Raw genomic sequence first — 15,924 nt, forward strand, 5'->3', positions numbered from 1 at the left:
TATTGGTGCCTGGCAATAAAATGGTGCTGCCATGTGGAATGCAGTTGTTTCCAGCAGAAGGCTCATCAGTAGCCACAGCAGATGGCTTGCCAAATCAGAGAGGGAATGAGGTAGCTAATAGGACCTGTTCCTAAGTACAAATGGCCCCTTAAGAGACTTTGCAGGCATTTTAAGGGTCCTGCAGTAAAAAGGGATGACAAAACCCAGTGAAATCTGGGTTACTTTATTTTTTATTTTTTGAGATGGAGTCTCACTTTGTTGCCCAGGCTGGAGTACAGTGGTGCAATCTCAGCTCATCGCAACCTCCACCTTCCGGGTTCAGGTGAGTCTCCTGCCTCAGCCTCCTGAGTAGCTGGGATTACAGGCACCCGCTACCACACCTGGCTAATTTTTGTATTTTAGTAGAGAAAGGGTTTCACCATGTTGTCCAGGCTGGTCTCGAACTCCTGACCTCAGGTGATCTGCCCGCCTCGGCCTCCCATAGTGCTGGGATTACAGGCGTGAGCCACTGCACACAGCCAAGTCTGGGTTACTTTAGAAGCTAAGAATACATCTGTGGATGAACTATCCTCCAGTGTCCTGTATCCCTTGGGAACTTAGCTCAATTACGACAGCCTGATCAGAATATGAATTGAGAAAAATAAAGCTTGACATAGTTTTTGAACTTAGGCTGTGTAAGTAATGATGTAGTGGGGCAACTACTAAGTTGATGAAAGTCAATTTACCAAAACAGAAGTAAGGGAGTTTAAAAAAAGTCATGCAATTATCATATTCCATTAGATTCTAAGATACCACTGAAAGGTGTGCCCTTATTTTATGAACCCCTATGAAAGAAAAAACTGGTAATTACAAATTATGATTGTAAGACACATTTTGAAATGTTACAACATTTTTTAAAAAATGTCATAGAATTGATGAAATATGGATTATAAATACTTCATCTTCTTGTGGTTTGTATGTTATATATCTTCAAAGAAAGATTTTAGCTCTTAAAAGAGTTATTGTCCTGGTGAAAGCAGACTAAACCGTCCAAGTTCCCTTGACAGGTACATCATCATGGCAGAGTGCAATTTGCTATCAAAGTTTCATGATACCATCTGCTGAGATCATATTCATCTAATTCTATGCTCATCAAGCAAGTAAATTGGTGTTCCTAGCATCCTTCTCTACAGAGAGGGAATATGCTGACCAGTCTGCTTAGGTATTCCATTATGATTGACAGTCAAAAATTTTACTGTAAATTAATATATCAGCATTTGATTTACTTATTAATCTCTTATGCATTTCATCTATCTGCGCTTGATCAACTCTGGTTCAACTGATTCTCAACCTGCAAAGCTAAGAGCCAAACTCCAGAGGAAAATGATACCGCAGCATTATCATCACTAGGTGAAGCACCAATTGAACAATGAGCTGATCTCTTTCTTTGTCAACTTTAACATGCAAGTTGCACATGCACGTGAACATGCAACTTTTGATCCATTCCACCACAAAATATTTGAGAGCTGAGTGTGTTCTATTTACCTTCACATCCTCCAGGGGGCATGCATAATGATATGCTGAGTAGAATAGCAAATGTGTTTCTGAATATTAGATATAATTTTCATTAAATATGTGTATACTAAATCTATTTTGTACTATGTTTTATGAGCCTTTGTTTTTAACTGAGATTTGGAAAACTTTATTATCTATTCCTTATGTCCTCCATTCCCTGGTAAATTGAGAGTTGATTGTACCTTTTTGTCTAGCTCTTTCTTTGAAGTATAAAAGCACTGCATTCATTCAACAGTATTTATTGAATAGCTTCAAGGAACTGTCTTATTCATTTTTTTCTGACAGTGCCTAGTACAGTACCTTGCATAGAGTAAACAATCAATGAATGTTGGTTGAACTGAACGGAATTATTTATCGCATACCTGCTATGTGTAAAGCTCTGTGCTCAGGTCAGTGTGGAACAAAAATAAATACAAAACTTGGTTTCTGTTTACATCATCTCTCTTTCTACTCCACACATCCTCCCTACCCCCACTCCAATGAACAAACATACTGAACTATTTGCAGTTCCACAAGAGTGACTTGCTTTACAGTTTTGGTATTAAGAGGTTGATCCAGAACTAGTGGGATACTGAGCAAAATCCAAACTTGATTTGACTTTATTACTAGTAGATTAATGTTTCATTTCTTTCTTTTTGCTTGGAATTATGAAGCATTGGAATGAGGAGAATTATTTGTTTTTATCCAACACTGAACTGCATTTTCTTTTTGAGCAAGTCATTTGAGACCACAACTTACTTTATTTATTTATTTATTTTTGAGACGCAGTCTTGCTCTGTCACCCAGGCTGGAGTGCAGTGGCATGATCTCGGCTCACTGCAAGCTCCGCCTCCCGGGTTCACGCCATTCTCCTGCCTCAGCCTCCCGAGTAGCTGGGACTACAGGCGTCCGCCACCACGCCCGGCTAATTTCTTGTATTTTTAGTAGAGACGGGGTTTCACCGTGTTAGCCAGGGTGGTCTCGATCTCCTGACCTCGTGATCTGCCCGCCTCGGCCTCCCAAAGCACTGGGATTACAGGCATGAGCCACCGTGCCCGGCCACTTTATGTTTTTTATCAGGTAATTCCATTCACTGATAATCTGGTAATAACTAATGGATTCATACACTGTGTTGATATGGTCAGATTTTAACATATTAACAGTAGCCACATTATTAAAAAGTCAAAAAATAACATGCTGGTGAGTTTGCAGAGAAAAGAGAACACTAATATGCTGTTGGTGGGAGTGTAAATTGGTTCAACTGTTGTGAAAAGCAGTGTGGCAATTTCTCAAAGAGTTGAAAACAGAACTAACATTCAACCCAGCAATCCTATTACTAGGTATATACCCGAAGGAATATAAATCATTCTACCATAAAGACACATGCATGTGTATGCTCACTGAAGTATCCCTCACAATAGCCAAGACTTGGAATTAACCTAAATGCCCATTAGTGGTAGACTGGATAAAGAAAATGTGGTATATATATACCATGGAATACTATGCAGCCATAAAAAGAATGAGATCATGTCCTTTGCAGGAGCTTGGATGGAGCTGGAGGCCATTATTCTTAGCAAACTAATTCAGGAATAGAAAACCAAACGCTGCATGTTCTCACTTATATGTGGGAGCAAAATGATGAGAACACAGGGACACAAGGGAGGGAACAACACACACTAGGGCCCACCTGAGGGTGGATGGTGGGAGGAGGGAGAGGATCAGAAAAAAATAACTACTGGGTACTAGGCTAAGTACCTGAGTCATGAGATAATCTGTACAAAACCCCAGTGACATGAGTTTACCTATATAACAAACCTGCATATGTACTCCTGAACCTAAAATAAAAGTTTAAAAACAACAACAGCAACAAAAACCAGTAGCAGCATCTTGCTTTTTATTTCTTTAAAACATTTACCAGGTGTATTCATTGGAGCATCATTTTATTCACAATGTGTTATGAATTTTCTCCCAAACTGTTTTCCACATCTTGACTTTCATTCTCAACTGTGATTTCCTTAAATATTTTGGCACTGAGCCACATAACTTGTCTTTGGATTTTTTCAGTTGCCTGTATGTTTTTTTCTGTCCATAAGTTTATTGTCTTTATCTGAAAAATCCTCATAGAAAATTGTTTGGTTTAGCTCTCAGCAGCCCGCTCCTGAGCTCTGAGGAAGCTTGCCTTCTTTTGAGCTACCCAATCTTTCTTCTGAGCAAGGGACATTTTGGGTCGGTTCCACCTCTTCTTTTTAACTTCTTTCTTGGGCTTCTTTTCACAGACTGGACTCTCTCGTATAGCAGCATGAGCTTTCTTACACATCTCCTCCATCATGTCTGGAGTTACTGTTCTTCATGTATTGAGAGAACTGTTTCTTGTAATCATCTTCATCTTCTTCCATTAAGTAGCACATGTAATCTGCAACATTGTGGCCCATGATGTGCTTCCTGTGTACTTGTGCATTAAATTTCTTGCTTTCAGAATCATAACCAGGGAATCATTTAGTACTGTGAGGGACAGACAAGCCTCCATGCACAGCTCCCTTCAGAGTGCCAAAAACTTTACTGCCAGTAGTACTTCTGGCAAGGCCTGCATCCTAATTGCAGGTAAAGGCACCTGGCTGACCATCAATGCTTACCACATTGTAGTCATCGCCAGTTGCCTCCACTTGGCCTTCATAGATCTTGTCCATGCCAAACCTATTGAGAAGCCTGCGGTCCAGCAGCAGGCCAGTACAATATGCTGCAGCATAATTTGTCAGGTCAACCTTCACACCATATTTTGGCAGTTCGTGTACATATGCTGTGCAGACTATCATATCCCCCTCTATACAGGCATAAGCAATCTGACAAATGATATCTGTTTGCTCCACGAACTATCATCCTGTATTTGGGTGTGTTGTATTCATTTTTATCCTGTATCACCAACTGTTTCTGAGCATAGTAATCAGTTTTACCCTCTCATCATCTTCTAAATTTCACTTGATATCTCTTAAAGTAGGCCTTATTCTTAATAACTTTTACAAACCCCATCCTGCAGAACAGAGACCCATGTCTGCGGCTAGACAGAGACCTCACGTGTATTTTTTTTTCTTTTTGCATTACTTTATTCAAGCTTTCTGTCATTATATTTTCTGCCATTCATAGAAGCTTTTGAGATCCATTTTGTACAGCATTTCATCAACTATTACTACTTCTACTATTATAATTACTATGATTACTTTTACTGCTATTATGACTTCCACAGTATTACACTTCAGTTGCTGAGTTCTAGTGTAAAAAACAGCTTCATTAGTGAGACAAGTTCCTGATCATGGCTGAGTTCTGAATGATTCTACTTGCTTGTGTGATTTGTCTGCACATTAGTCAGTGGTATACATTAATGACAGTTATTTTCTTAGTAACTGCTTTTACAGTGATATAATGTAAGAATTTCCATAGTGCATAATATTTTGTAGTAAGTCCAATAGTAAACTGAGAATGTCCAATTTTAATGGATTCTGCAAATGAAATGATCCAAAGGGCACCCCTCCCCCATTGACTGCAAATATATACGTATTTATATTTTATTGTTTACACATTTGTGTAAATGAAGATGGGAGATTTGCATTTTAAAGAGCCCAAAGAACTGTATGACTTCGAGAAAATCACCTTACTTCTCTTTGTCTCGTTGGGTTACAATGAAATCGAGCAAGTTAGAACAATGCCTGGTACACAGTAAGCACTCAAAAGTGTTAGCTATTAAGTAATGAAGCAATTAATGTGTTTAGTCAAATATTTATTGTTTGGAATCTACGTTTGCTGTTGCTGAAGGCATCATTCCATAGGAAAGAGAATGTTTCTCATTCTTGTCAAATAAATGCAGTTATGGTATATTCTTCTGAATGTCAATAACATCTTGAGGGTTTGGAGGGCCACAGTAATGACAGCTGTACAACTAAGGAAAACTTTTTTATTTTTAAATTTTTAAATGAGTAAACAGAGGTTCAGAGAAGCCCAATAATTAAGGCGGGACCAGTAGATTTCTCAAGAACTCTTGGTTAATCTTAAACATGTTAGCAGTTTCTCGTTGGCTCAGTCGAAAACCAAAAGAATAGCCCATTCATTGTTTCTCTGCCCCCAGGATCCTGTGGTGAAGTCTAAAAATGAGAATTTCCAGAACCCTCTCGGGACTGATTCTCTGAAGGGTTAACCAGCATCTCACATGCTTCTTATATAACTTTAATTCGTAGAACCATGACACTTTCAGTAATGCAGGGAGAGAGTATCCTCAGAGAGTCAAACTGGAGCAAACCTCGGCCACCTTTCAGGGTAGGCTGTCCGGGTAACTGAGATGTCACACTTGATGCTTTGCCTGGCCATCAAGCAACTCCCAACAATCTGCCCCCTTAAGATCCTAAAACCTTCCCTCTGCCATTACTCCACAGTTGTGATTGGCAAATATTGCTGTTTTCCTCAACAAGAGGAAAATAACAGAGATTTTTGCACGCTCGTGATCGTGGAACTCAAACCTGGGCCTGTTCCACCTTAAAGGGCCTAGGCATGCCTAGTGCTTGGGTCTTGCAGAGTTTGGGCACCACCATATTTGGAGCGTGCCTACTTTGGGGCGGGAACCTCCTTGGGAGTGATTAGGTCAGCGCTGGGGGAGGTGACCTTGTTTGGTTTCTGGCACCCGAGAACAGTGGTGCACTGTTTCCGCTGCCCCCGTTTGTCTAATTGGCCCAGACGCTCCACCAGCGCGAAGCTTCCCGGGAGCTCCTCGCTGGCCACCCCCGCGGCCCGCAGCCCGGCAGAGGCGGGAAAGCAGCGCGCCTGCGCCGTGGGAACCGGGGCTGGAGGCGAAAAGCGGGGAGCGGAGGGGGGCCGCTGGAGCCGAGTAGCGTACAGAGCGGCGTGTGACGCGGGGACGCCGCGCGCTCCCAACGTCGCCCCGGTTTGACGCACACGGCACCAAACTGTGAGTTTCAGGGGTTATTTGGTCAGATTCGCTGGGACCCGAGTGGGTTTCGGGCCTCTGGGCTGTGGCAGCGGCGGGACTGAGGGTGGCGGAAGAACTTGGGGGACTCGGCCTCCGGCTCTCGGGCCCGGGGAGCTACGCCCTAGGCTGGCTCCCAGCCATCCAAAAGGACGCATTTTGCCGCACAGGCTAAGATGGCGGCGGCGGCCGAGGAGGCGGAGTTGGTGCTACACAAGGAGCCCGGGCCCCGGGTTCGGGGAGGCGGCGGCCGCGGCGGTCGCTGGGGGCCACGGAGCCTGAGGTGAGCGGCGGCCGCCGCCGCGGGGCGGGACTCGGCGGGGGGATGGGGGGGGGCTTTCCGCTGCGGCGTCGGAGGATCCGGTAGCGGACACAAAGGGGCTGAGCTGGGCACTAGACTTGGGGGTTTTGTTTAGTCACATGAAGCCGAGCAGCCAGTGAGCAGTAGGGGGAAGGGGCCGAGATCAGGCGGCTTGGGGAGCCTGGCGGTCGCCATTGCAATGCACTGAGTAACGGGGCGGGCCGAGAGCAGTCACCAACCCCTCTCGTTGAGGCTGCTTGGTTGTGGCCAGAAACGCTGGCTCTGGCATTAACTGTATACACCCCACCCCTTACTTGGGACAGGACCGCATAGCCCTCCCCTCCCCCCGTCCTGCAAGATCTTATGCGGCTAGGTGCCTGGGAAGTAACAGCAAGAGGTAAATCGCTCGAAGTGTTTGGGTTGCCAGGGGCTTGGTGGGTGTCCAGCTAAAGCTTTTTGCCTCTCCAGGTCTGATTCTCTGGCCTTTGTGTCCCTGGGAAGTTACTCTGCCAGAGGAAAGCAGGTGTGCTCCACTTCTCCCGTGAACCTGAAGATGAGTTGTCCCAGACTCTTCTCAGTGATTGGAAACTTAGGTGGTGGAGCTAAAGGTTACTTGTTACGAGACTTCTACAGACAACTCTTGTTGGGATCCATCTATGGTTTAGCAACATTAGTGGAAAAGTTTTCTTGAATATTGACTTTGAATATAAAAACGTTTATATTTAGACTTCAGATTTTGTGTGATCATCAAACTCAACGAGGGGATAAACATAATTGGGGGCGAATGATGGTCTTGTCTTGTTAATAATTTCAACAGAAGTATCACATCACCGCCGACTATCCTGTCCAGTCCTGACTAATTCCACGCTTGTTGCATCTGGATGGTAGATTTGTTTTAATTGTGTATTCCCTCCCTGCAGTAGTTTGCTTTAGTTGTAAACATTTTTTGGTCCCATGAGAAGGAAAACATTTCAAAAAATAGACAACTAAAGTTTCTCAAAGAAAGGAAACCTGGCTGTTTGCCTTCAGTGGCATGTGTAAGTATCTAGGGAACTTGATGGCAGTAATATTGCATTTTGGTAGGCTTGCTAAGAAAAACCTCGTTTTTATAATAAGGCTGTAATCTAGCTTAGACATTTTAATTGGTGAAACATAAAGCTTGATTAGTATTAATGCAGTGGTATGTATTGCTTTTAAAAGTCTTACAATTTCTAACAAATTAAAGTTATACTGCAATTATATCATACTTTGTGTTGGTATTAACTCATGAAGTACAAAATTTTGAAACACCTAATGTTTTGTGTTGGCAATTAACAGAATTCCTTGGTTGGAGGGATATTTAAACACATTAGATCACTGTGTAGATCTCTGTGTTCAAACTGAAATTTGAATTTTTCAACATTAGTTAACTTTCATTTCCTTGTTCTTTTCAGATATATATTTTCTCTTTTTTTTAGCTTTTCTTCTAATACAGAACAGTCTTGTATTAATGAATAGGAGATGCATTAACATTAGCAAACGTATTCCTGGATCATAAAGTTTTACAGTGGAAGGAATATCAAAGAACAACTGCTCTTACCCTCCTCTTTTACAATATATTGAGGACCAGAGATGATTAAGTTAGTGGCATAATGGAAAATTGCCTTTCAGCCTCTACCCATTGCTGTTTTGTATTTGTGATGTTGCTGGGATGAGAAGGTGAATATCTACAACTAATGGTTAAAAAAACAAGGGAATGTTATTGAGAATACTTGTTAATTAAATATTGTTAGGTTCATGAGAACTTCTGTGACAATAAGTTAAAAACTTTCATATTGGCCTGGCACGGTGGCTCACGCCTGTAATCCCAGCACTTTGGGAGGCTGAGGCGAGCAGATCACGAGGTCAAGAGATCGAGACCATCCTGGCTAACATGGTGAAACCCCGTCTCTACTAAAAATGTAAAAATTTCCTGGGCGTGGTGGTGCCTATAGTCCCAGCTACTCGGGAGGCTGAGGCAGGAGAATCACTTGAACCCGGAAGGCGGAGGTTGCAGTGAGCTGAGATCGTGCCACTGCACTCCAGTCTGGTGACACAGCGAGACTACATCTCAAAACAAAAAAACTTTCATATTCTATGGTAACTTGGTTTTTAAAGTGACTTTCAGTGAAACAAAATCAGGTACAAAATACAGAAATATCAGATAGTTTCAGAGCAATGTCGCTTTTGAATTTTAAGGTTTTCCAAATGCAGTCTTGACCCAGAAATTGAAAAATTAAAAAACAACAACCAGGGACTTGATAAATTTCTTTGAAAATTTGAAATAACTGCTGTTATTGCCAGTTATTACATAGGAAAAGAAATGAGATCAATGCTGAAAATAATGGTGTCTTTCATTTTGTAATAGTGTTTTGGTTGGATAAACGAATGTGCCACTCAGAATGTTCCTTTTCTTTAAAACAACTTTTTAAGATTACTACTACTGAGTGGTACCTCTAAGGTCTGTTAGGAAATTGAACAAGTAGTGACAGTCGTTTATGGTGGGACCCTATAGTGATCTTTAACTTCTTTGAATGTCAGATTTAGCAAAAAGTTAAATTGTTTTAAGGTTTTAAAAGTTTTTATGGGTCATATAAGGTGCTTTTAAATTACTGATTTTTGTAAGTTGATAAGCTGTTTTATAATTTTCAACATTATGTGAGTGGATTTACTTACACTTTCATTTTGTGAAAATTAGAGTCACTTTCAGGTTATTTGTAGTTATAAAGTGGTCTGTCACCTGCCAACCTTAAACGTTTTCCAGCTTTAGTTTGTCATTCAAGTTATAAGAGTGTTTTGGTTGAATTGAGACTGTTAATGGGTAGCAGGAGGAGAAAAGAAAGTTTCAAAGAGAATAGAAGTGGTGTGGATATCTGCAATCTAGAGAAAGGTCAGGTCCATTTTTTTTCTGTCATCCTAAATACTGTTTTTTAGTGTTACTTATTTAAACCATTTTCTCAGGATGTGATTCTGGAAGGAAAAGTGAATCTTATTCTTGGGAAGGCTTTTCAGTCAGGTCTTAAGACGATTGTAGCTTGCAGCAAATAGAGAAATTGGCATGTTGAGTTCTAACCCTGATTTTATAGAGCACTTGTTTTAGCCATTTTTTAAACTATTTTCTAAATGTTTTAAATTAGTAACCTTGTAAAATAAAACGAGAATGAAGAGTGGATACTGTAATACTATGGGTACATATTCAAATGAGCTTTTATTTACAATTACTAATCTTTCTGGTAGAATGTCTATTTCTTATATGGAGAATCTGTAAATATTGAGTAAAGTTGTCAGGTATAGCATTGACTGAAGCAGTTCTAGAAGTGGTGTTTTTGATTCAGGTTTATTAGAGGGAAATAAATAGCTGCTGTTAATAGTGCAAGCCGTTTACACCATTGAGTTTTGGGAGATTTGAGAGTCGTGGAACTGATGCTAGCACTAGCTCACCCTGCTGGTTGGCTAAAAGATTTCTCCTCTTCCCCTTAAGAAACAAACATGAAGATCACAGGAGACCCAGAGGGTAGTAAAACTCTAAATTAAATTCTGTCTTTCTTCAGGGAGAGGAAGTTCCCGTGAAAAAGGTGTTTTCTTGTGTCTAAGGCCTTAGTTGCTGCATTATAATTTTTTTTGCAGATCTGCCAAGTTGAACCATGGAGTTACTATCCTTTCTTTTTCTTTCTTTTTGGTTGGGGGACGGAGTCTCAGTCTGTTTCCCAGGTGCGGGTGCAGTGGTGCAATCTTGGCTCACTGCAGCCTCCGCCTCTCAGGTTCAAGTGATTCTCCTGTCTCAGCCTCTCAAGTAGCTGGGATTACGGGCGCCGGCCACCACACCTGGCTAATGTTTGTATTTTTAGTAGAGATGGGGTTTCATCATGTTGGCCAGGCTGGTCTTGAACTCCTGACCTCAGGTGATTCACCCGCCTTGGCCTCCCAAAGTGCTGGGATTACGGGCGTGAGCCACCACACCTGGCAGGAGTTACTATCCTTTTTGAACTTCCTGGGAACTCTTATGTGATTATGGAAAGTTAGTATATTTTTATTCTTTTAATTTCAAGATAAGAAATCCTTTGACAATTGAGAGATGTTAGGAAGAAAAACAGCCCTGTGAGAGTAACTTTCCAGGAGGAAAAAAGCAGAGGATTTCAAGAGTAAGAGGAGGAGGAGCCTGCCAGGGCAGAAGCAGCAGCAGTGCACACTTCTCTTGGTTGGGAGAAAGTGAGACTGGATTAAGATTAGCGTTTCTGAGAGATTTTCTTTCCCCTCTCCTACTCATCTTGGCCCTACCTCTTCTGTCTGCTAGCTGTGGTCTTCCCATTTCATTTGGAATCCTTTGAACTGAGATTTTGTAAGTAAAAATAAAGATAAGTGATTCGTTCCTTGAAACTTAATTCTGTTAGCCTAGATTTTGGTCGAATTGAAGTTGGGTTAGAGTGATGAAGGCAGATTTTATGTGTTAAGCCTTTTGGTATGTATATCTTTTTTTTAAGTTGAAAATACAGCTTTTAAAAGACTTTATATAGGCCGGGTGTGGAGGCTCACACCTGTAATCCCAGCACTTTGGGAGGCCGAGGTGGGTGGATCACTTGAGGTCAGGAGTTTGAGACCAACCTGGTCAACATGATGAAACCCTGTCTCTACCAAAAATACAAAAATTAGCTGGGCATGGTGGCACGTGCCTGTAGTCCCAGCTACTTGGGAGGCTGACGCAGGAGAATCACTTGATCCCAGGAGGCAGAGGCTTCAGTGAGCAGAGATGCCGTGCCACTGCACTCTAGCCTGGGTGACAGAGTGAGACCCTGTCTCAAATAAAAAAGACTTTGTACAAACTCTAGAAACGTAAGTATATTTTGAGCCAAATAGACAACTGAAAATTAAAAACACCTAATAAAGTGTTGATTAAAATTCTTTACACTTTACAAAGCATGTTTACCTGTAGTCTATCAATTATTTTATCTAATTTTTTGAAAAGATTAATATTTTACTTAAAAGTATCTCTTTCATTAGTTTCTTGAGGAAGATATTAAATACAGTCATGTGCAGCATAATGATGTTCTTTGGTCAATAGTGGACTGCATTTACGATGGTGGTCCCATAAGATTATAATACTGTATTTTTACTGTATTTTATGTTCTATGTTTAGATACACAAATACTAAACAGTTATGTTACAGTTGTGTGTGGTATTCAGTACAATAACATGCTTTACAGGAGCATGTTGTAGCCTAGGAACAATAGGCTATACCAAGTAGCCTAGGTGTGTAAGTAGGCTTTACCATCTAGGTTTGTTTGAGTACACTTTGTGATGTTTGCACAGTGACCAAATTACCTAAGAATGCATCTCTTAGAATGTACATCCATGCTTAAGTGATGTATGACTGTAAAACTAGTACTTTCAGAGCACCGTTTATTGGGGAGGAGAGGGGTAATTCCCAATTTATTGTTGGTTTGTGAAGGTGGGTAAAAGCCTTCACAGAGTTGGAATTAATTGCCTTTTGTTTACTGCTGACTCACTAAATACTTTACACACAGACACACACACACGTAGAATCACAATTGCAATTATAATTATGCATATATAAAGAGGCAGGATATGATAAAGTTTAAAAGTGTAAGCCTTGAAGTAAAATTGGCAGGGTTCAGATTTAGCTGTGTGAGCACTAGGCAAGTGGAATTAGTAATTACCATCTTCAAAGAGGTTTAGGGTTGATATTACATAATTCATGTAAAGTCCTTAGCTTTCTGGCATACAACGCTGAGTAAAGTAAGTGTTACCTGTTAGAGTAATAATGGTTATTATTACCATTGTTTAATTATTCTTTCTACATTAACTTGAGATTTTCACCTGTGAGTGATTTGCAGTTGTATACTTTTGCTAATGTCCCATTTTAAGCCATGCCGATAAAGACGAGGTTGTTATAGAGGAAGTGAGAGGTAGGCATCAAAGTGTGCCTTCTCTGATTCTAGCAGCAGAATCTTATAACCAGGTTAAATATTTCAGGAATGCATTCCCAGCACTGTCAGCAGATGAGTAGATACACTTGGGAATGAGTACATTTTAATGAAGTTATTTCCCAGCCAGTGCATTGGTTTGTCTTTGTTATAACATCCTGAATTTCTTCACTCTCCTTTCAATTTTTGACTGTGAGGCCATGTGGTGACCATTAGTAGAGAGAAGAAGGTGAGTGGCTATGCGTATTTGTAATGTACATATAAACCCAAGATGAGAGTGAGGAGTGGCTGGTAGGTAGCTAGATTGAGGAGGGTGGAATATAATCTTTTCATTGGATAGTCTGAGTTGGGAATTTCCCAAACAGCATTTCCTTTTGTTGTTTTCCTCTCCACACTTTGTTTTGTGTAAGTCTGTGCTGGTATGGTGTTAAAGTTATCAGTTCCCCCTCTTTAATTTTCTTTCTACCACCAACCTCCTCCTAGCACAAACACGGATTTTAAGCTTATAAGCAAATTTGTCAAAGACAGCTAGTAAAAATAATTTTAGGTTCATTTGAGGAGGGGTACTGGTATGAAATTGTAAGTTTTTCATTTATGCTTGAAAAATACAGCAATTTTGAAAGTGAGGGAGGGGAAGTCACCCATAATCTTATTACCATTATATAATTATTAGTATTAAAGACAGATGACGTTAATTAAGCATCTACTATATTCTTTTAATAATCCTGTGATGTATGTATTCCCACTTTACATGTGAGGAAACACATCCACTTAATAATGGAGTAGCCAAGTTTGAACCTAGGTATATCTTGAGAAGGTCTAGAGAGGAAACCTTTCTGTTCTACCTTCCTGTTCTTCTTACATATATATCCTTTTACCTAGTTGTTACACAATTTGTAAGTTTCATCTCCTAGTTTTAAAACTTAGCATTATAAAAACATTTTTCTCCCTACCCTTATTGCAAGTGGTGTCGTATTGCTCTCATTGTCTATTCATACCACCATATAAAGGCTCTTTGTCTTGGCTGCTGGACATTGGTACAATGATGTTGACCAAAATGGATGCTGCCCTTTACTGAGTGACTAAGATGAAAAAAATCAGGCTTAATCAGAACTAATACTTTATGGGTTTTGGATTGCTACAGGTTTAATCATGCTATCTATCCTTGCTGGTGGGACATTTGACTTAGAATTGTATCTAGGTAAAATATAGATGACAAATAAATTGTATAATTTATAGCTATCTGAAAACAACTTTTTTTTAAATATTTGAACACTTTGAAATGCCTCACACTTCCTTGTTAAAAATCTTAAAGGGATATTAAAATTAAATGGGCACTTAAAACTTATCTGGTTACTATTAGTAATTCCTAATATAATATTTAATTCATTAAAGAAAAAAGCTTAATGTTGAATTCTGGCACTCATCGGGAAGATGACATTATATGTTAAGAGATAATTTGTGGGACATAGTAACTATAGTTAATATTGCATACTTGAAAGTTGCTAGGAGAGTACATTTTAAGTGTTCACACCACAAAATATAACTATGTGAGGTAATGCATGTGTTAATTAGCTAGATTTAACCATTGCATAATTTATATGTATTTCAAAATGTGTTGTACACCATAAATATATACAATTTGTATTTATCAGTTTAAGAAGAAGAAGAAGAAAAAGGTAATTTGTGGGCATTTATAAATAGATTGTATAGGTCAGCACTGCTCAATAGAAATATAAGTTGAGCCACAAATGCAATTTTAGATTTTCTATAGCCACATCAAAAAATAAAATAAATAGGTGAAATTTTATTAATGGATTTTTATTTAACCCAGTATCTAAATACTATTATTTCATCATATAAACATGATTGAACTATTTTACATTTTTTCTTTTTTTAACCATGTTAAGTCTTCAAAATCTGTTAGTATTACATACTTAAAGCACGTCTCAATTCAGACTAGCCAGACTTCAGGTATTCAGTAGCCACATGAAGTTACTGTATTGGACAGTGCAATTACAGATAGTAAGTCCTATGGGGTATAGGGAAAGAATAACATAGAAATTGAACTGAACCGTAAAGGATGGCTGAGAACAGAAAATGCTTGAGAAGAATATTCCCATAAAGAAGTGATAGGAATTAAAACAGCAAATACAGTTTGATACCAGGTAATAGAGTGGCTTGAATCCAGTTTAGGGAATGTGGTTTGGGGTGTGTGTGTGTGTGTGAGAGAGAGAGAGAGAGAGAGAGAGATTGGGAATATATATTGGAGGGTGCCTAATTCGTGTCTCATACATGAGCACTTGATAAATACTGAATTAACTGGGTGCATTGGCTCACGCCTGTAATCCCAGCACTATGGGAGGCTGAGGTGGGCAGATCGCCTGAGGTCAGGAATTTGAGACCAGCTTGGCCAATATGATGAAATATCCCGTCTCTACTGAAAGTACAAAAATTAGCCGGGCATGGTGGCGTGCACCTATAATGCCACCTACTTGGGAGGCTGAGGCAGGAGAATTGCTTAAACTTGAGAGGCGGAGGTTGCAGTAAGCCAAGATCATGCCACTGCATCCCCACCTGGGCAACAGAGTGAGACTCAGTCTCCAAAAAACAAAAGAAAAAAGATAAATATTGAATTAATATTTAGAGAGAATTAATATGACACTACAGAAAATGCTGGAAAAAACATCCTAACAAAGCCTTGTGGATCTTCAAAAGGGAAAGTGTTTCATTTAGGGAATATTGATGTTCTATGATTAACAATATGATGGAGATTGATAAAGATGAGAATTGAGAAAAGGTTTTTAGATTTAGCTATTAATTGGTTACTTGTTTTTAAGTATTTTTTTTTAGGTATAACATACAGTGAAGTGCACAAATCTTAAGTACAACTCAGTGAATTTATACATATAAGTATACCTAGGTAACTTCCAGGTAGTGGGAGGTACTGGGTTACACCTGGGGAGAAGAGGATGTAAAAAAAGCACAGACATGAGAATTGTGGAATGCAAGCATTTTCCGTGATTAGAGCCTATTTTAAATGAAATACCCAGATAGAGATGTAGAATATTTTTCTTCACTGATTAAAGGTGACTTATGCTCCCTACTATTAATTTCTCCCTTCAGAAGTAACCACTATTTTAACCTCTAACCTCTATCAC

At 39.8% G+C, this 15,924-nt stretch overlaps 1 protein-coding gene and 1 pseudogene across 12 annotated transcripts in view; one reads left to right on the forward strand and one right to left on the reverse strand.

Annotated features, from left to right (window-relative positions):
- Positions 1 to 3,657: 3,657 nt before the first annotated feature.
- Positions 3,658 to 4,569, reverse strand: LOC101140193 (large ribosomal subunit protein uL18-like; annotated as a pseudogene).
- Positions 4,570 to 6,017: 1,448 nt separating this feature from the next.
- ZNF644 (zinc finger protein 644) overlaps positions 6,018 to 15,924 on the forward strand; it is a 106,683-nt gene continuing 96,776 nt past the window's right edge. For 2 of the 12 annotated variants that reach the window (XM_031014175.3, XM_055352022.2), the window contains exons 1-2: positions 6,018 to 6,484; positions 7,272 to 7,840. The gene's annotated coding sequence lies outside the window, so the exon portion shown is untranslated. Of the gene's footprint in view, positions 6,786 to 6,821; positions 7,201 to 7,271; positions 7,841 to 15,924 lie in introns of those variants that run through there. The other 10 variants (XM_031014173.3, XM_031014176.3, XM_055352037.2 and 7 more) reach the window with 9 other exon arrangements.

The sequence above is a fragment of the Gorilla gorilla genome, chromosome 1, assembly GCF_029281585.2.
Source record: "Gorilla gorilla gorilla isolate KB3781 chromosome 1, NHGRI_mGorGor1-v2.1_pri, whole genome shotgun sequence".
Taxonomy (NCBI): Eukaryota; Metazoa; Chordata; class Mammalia; order Primates; family Hominidae; genus Gorilla; species Gorilla gorilla.